Raw genomic sequence first — 5160 nt, 5'->3', positions numbered from 1 at the left:
TGTTGGTGGGAGAGAGTTAGCTAATTGGAGGCCCGGTGGTAAAAACTTGTTCATTAATGCCTCTGCCTCCAGGTCCCCCCGCTCAAACACCTTGCCTCATTTATCTCTGTATTTACCCGCTCCTCCCAGTCCCAACACAGGACCTCAGAACACACTCAAGGTTCAACTTGGAACAAGGGAGAAAAGGAAGGGGGAAAGAAGGAAAGAGAGGCGGAGAAGGTGGCGAAAGAAAAAGGGGGAGAGAGAGCGGGAGAGAAAGAAAGGGTAACTTATGCTCGGTGGGAATTAACAAAGCACTTAGTAATTAAATCTGAATTGACATTCTGGTAATTAGCCTCTTGATTAGGAGCAATAACACAATTAGCCAACCAGTCTTTGCTAATTGTTAATTAGTATAAGCAAAATTATTGTGTGTGTGGCAGAGGGAGGCATGTAAAAGAACAAATGTTAATCTGTCTCTCTTTCAACAGCCGCGTCCCCTTTCTTTTTTCCTGCTGCCTCTCTATTGAGCTAGCAGGCAGGTTCATTGCCTTTCTCTTCAGTGAGGCTGCATTCACAGGCAGCAGTCAGTAATTAGCTAAAAGTCTTATCGAGGATATCATCAGAGAACAGGCTGAGCCGGCTGTGCTGGCACATCTTCACGTCTCCCCCCTCTCTTTCTACTTTCGCTGAAACATTCCTTCTTCCTCTGCCTGCGCTCCGCAAGGTGTCATGCGGAGGGTTGTGTGTGGGGGGGTATTTGTTCTGAATAAAGATGTGATGTGGATTAAATACAATCATAAAAGGGGGAAAAGAAGCCACGGCGCTGGAGATGAATCTTAAGGAGATGTAATTCATCTAAAAGGTTTTAGTTTATGAGGAAGACGAACCGAACACCTCGTTAAAGCCAGGGAGAGGAGAGAGGACACGGGGAAAATAGATGAATGGACAATAAAGATGTTCTGGGAAGTGGAATTTACATTGGCCACAGGTGAAACATGGGTTATTTTCAATTAACATGGACTTAGTAGAACAATATATTTCCCTTTGCACTGAGCCTCTACACAAACTCAGAGGAAGTGAGGGAGATCTCAGCCATTTCCTTTTTCCAGAGCTAGGTAAAAAGCGAGAAGATTTTCACTGATGCGTCCACCTGTAAACACGGCAGTCGCACTTGAGCAGTAAACACTGACGCACCATTAACCTTCTGTAACTTGGCCAAATGGTTGACAAGCTCGCCAAGAGGGCAGAAGCTACATGCTGCTATCAGAAGCTCCACATCAGTTCCTATACACAAATTGCATCTGTGGGCACACAAAACCTACCTGTGCGCCGATAAGTGTGTGATGGTGCCCGAGTTTGTGTGGGGTGAACACACGGATGGGAACGGGCAGCCAGCTCCAGATTAAACTGGTCTTCCCAGCACAAATATTTGGGAGCAGGATGAGCTGTCTCAGGACGCACCGGAACATGAAATTAACCAGGAGAGGTGGAGGTGTCAGCAGAGCTAAAACGAGGTGGAGTGGGAAGCTGGCCTGTGCCACCCAAACCTCAGCTGCAAGCCAGGTGAGAAGAGGGAGTACGAAGGCAGGAAGATGCTACTAAAGTTTGCTCTGCCTGCAACAAATTGATGCTTTTAGATTTCTTCTAATGAATTTTGGATATTAAAAAAAAGCAAAACACTGAGTGTGTTAGTGGGTACGTACCAGTGTGTGTGTAGGTGTTACAAGCTCTGTCTTACCATGGTTCCTGCTGTGTCCCACCCACTGTGGCTCTAATTGGATCCTTATTACCAGGCCAGCCTCCATCCCAGAAATGATGGATTCATACCATGCTGAATTTCATTAATCATTCCTTATTCACAGTCCACTCTGTGAAGAGGGCAAATTCATTTCTTGGCATGCAGAGCGGCTACTATAATGAATATTCATGAAAGGAAATTTGGGGTCAGGCCTAATAAGGGAGGTAATTTGTAATTTGCGCTGTTCCCGCTCGGGTCTTGTTCGGCAGGTTAACCTATAGAACGCTGAGAACAGACACCAGCAGCGCACACGCACGCGAACCCACACTTAAACACGCTGTATTTTTACTCCGAACCTGCCACGAGGAGTCACGGAGATATTCAGTCCCAGTTTTTAAACATTAACCTAATATTGGCAATATTGGCACCTCAGAGAGCAAGACCTGGGGTGTGTGACACTTGTGTCTCTCAACCAAATGTGTATTTGCTCTTTCTGAAACTTTAAACACATGAGCAAAAATATTGAGAGAAAATATGTTTGGTATGACCTCTTAAGGATCAATGGCAAACTAACCACATAGCAAATAAATGAAAAAGAAAGAGGAAGACATCCTATTCAGTCTGGATGACTGCTCGTGCTGTTAGAGCCCTCCAGCTGGAGTAAAGTAAAGAATGAAAAATGGCCTTAATTTTTGCAAAATGGTGGCTGTTTTCCGCCTGACCAAATAAGCCCCGTAGACTGTTGAACACTTTGAGAGAAATCCCCTTTTAAATAAAACAGCTGCTTTAAGAGGAAAAATAACAAGCTCCCTGGCTCTGCTTTCACATCACAGGATTTTCAATCCCCCCCAAAAAAAGCATTTTATTGCTCCTTCTGAAATTATGCCCACCTGGCATCACTTAAAGTCACTTAATTAATAATTTATCAATACATTTGAAGTGATTAAAATTCATGAACAGAAAGTGTTTTTAAAATAGTGCCCTTACACCCTCAGGGTGTCCAATCAGTGCACCGCGTTCCTTAGATCAGGAAGGAATAATTAATTGTACCTGAATGTTTAGCGGGGTCAGGCAGTGGGGGCAGGATGCCTACGGTTGTGCGTGTGTGTGTGTGTGTGTGTGTGTATACATGTGTGTAGTGAGATGGAGAATGGAGGGTGTTAGTCAGAAGCACTCTTAGCGCTCATTGGCTCTGGACCATGACACCGTTGCACGAAGGTCAATGCAGTCTGCAGACGGCAACTTTATTCCACATGTATTTGTTCTGTTATGACACACACCCTATCATTTTCTCTCTTCTCCCACCTTGTCATCACCTTCGTGTCGTCGCTGCCCTTCCTCTTTGTCTCCATTGTCGACCTCTCCTAGGAAGGGAGCAACAATTAAGTAACCATGATTTAGACTTTATGTCAAACCTGTCACTCACGCTGACACACACACGCCTGACATGATTAACTACTGGGAGGCTCCTCAACTGAGTCAGCGGTGGGGTTAGCATATCCACAGAGACGTATATACGTACTATACGGAACTGGAGATCTACCAACTGTGAGTTAATCAAATCCCCTACTGTAAAATCCTTACACTTCATTTATAAGTCATTTAAATTTTGTCCATTCTTTATGCTTTTCACTTCATTTGGTTTATGTCAGATGTGCAATTAATTGATAATTTTCTGTGCAGAATATATAAATATTGTAACATTTTAGCATTTTAAAGTAGTACTGAGGTGAAACTGGAACAATGATGCACTAATATACACCAAAAATGCAGGAATTTGGAAACGACACACTGTATAAAGGCTGTAGTTTCATCTCAGCACCACCTTGGTGACCTGTAACCTCAAAATGCTTCTTGCAGGTTTCATACATCAATAATTTAGCTGTCTAAAGGGGACCACTCTGCATAATGACTCCGTTCACTTCTGATGGTTGAATATATTTTGTTGCTGATTTTGATCCTAGGATTTGTTGCTCTTTTTGCTTTTTTAAAATAGGAACGCACGTCACAATGCACGGCAAGTAAAGAGGAGTGCTAATCTGTGAAGCTTAAGCCACGCTGAGCTGAACGTTCAGATGACCAGAGGAGGGCAGAGGGGCGGCAGAAAGCGACTCTGCAAAGAAAGCCAAGTGCTCCTGAAGGTCTAAAGAAGGAACAAGGTGTGTCTTGCTGCGGAGGCGAGTGGACTGGTCTGTGTTTCTCGGTCCTCTCATGTATAATACATCTCTCTCTGTTTCACCCCAAGGTTCAGAAGCCCAGGGCCCCAGAGACCGACGCAGTCTTTTAAAGATATGTGCTCACTTAATCACTGAAGAAAAGGGCCCCCAGAGCTAGCCTAATATTATAATTAATTAATTCAACCAAAAAGGGGTATTAAATTTCCTCCCTCTCAGGATATCAGCTGAATACATTGACCTTTGTGGAAATCGCCCTCTAATTTGAATCAGGGTTTTTTTGAGTCGTTTACAGACTAAACTTGTTTCTTTTTCCTCTACTCCCATCTATTTTTTATTCTTTTTTTTGGAGGGGGGATTCTCTCTGTCTGCAGGAGTTTGAGCAAAAAGCCTCATACTACAGGGTGTGCGTGAGAGAGCACCTTTGTCCATAACGTGCCTCTTTTTGTGTGTGAGTGTGCGCGTATCTTCACAGATTTGTGTTTTATGTGCGTGTCTGTGCAAAAAAAAAAAAAAAGTGCATGTGAGTGTGAGTGATCCCTAGTTTTATCTCCCTGCTGTAACACAGAAAAGAACAGAAACTTTTCTTATTACCGGAGAGAGTGGTAGAATAGCAGGCAGCTAAGTCTCTGTCTATCTCTGTCTCTCTCTCAGTGGTGTAGCTGACTCCCCAGTGTACTCCGGGTCTTCAGTAACTCCGACTGAAGTTCAGAAGGGTTAGGTAGTATACTCAGGAGGAAGGGGGGAGACAAGAGGAGGAAGACGAGGGGGGGTTAAGTAGGATTGGAGAAGTGGCAGTTTTAAAGCAGAACTTTAAATCTCCACCTACGAACGAGAGAGGGAGGACAATGGCGTCATGTGCCGCGCCGTTATCTTCAGGTCTCTGAAAGGCGGGAGACGAGAGGACGAGAATAAAAAAGAAGCTTGAAGAAGGGCATACATGTGATAAAAGCTGTAGGCTGTATAATCTACGCTGCTTTTCAGGGAGGTATGAAAAAAAAGGAGTCAAATATTTGCAACCTTCAGATTGTAAGTTCATGGAAACAGCCTCTCGCTCAACAACAACACAGAACGAAACAGACGAGGATTTGCAAGATGGACGGATGAATGGATGAGTGGATGGCTGGACAGGTTGGCAGATAGAAAAACAAACACAGCAAAAGAACAAATAGATCTCAGGAGCTTAGCAAAGAATAGCACCTGTGTGCCAGACCATTAGCTATTTTGTAATCTTCATGTTTTTCAATTTGGGTTTTTAAAAAAATG

This window comes from Perissodus microlepis, chromosome 5 (genome assembly GCF_051167445.1).
Source record: "Perissodus microlepis isolate ML-2025 ecotype Zambia chromosome 5, ASM5116744v1, whole genome shotgun sequence".
Lineage (NCBI taxonomy): Eukaryota > Metazoa > Chordata > Actinopteri > Cichliformes > Cichlidae > Perissodus > Perissodus microlepis.
This window is presented reverse-complemented; position numbering follows the sequence as displayed.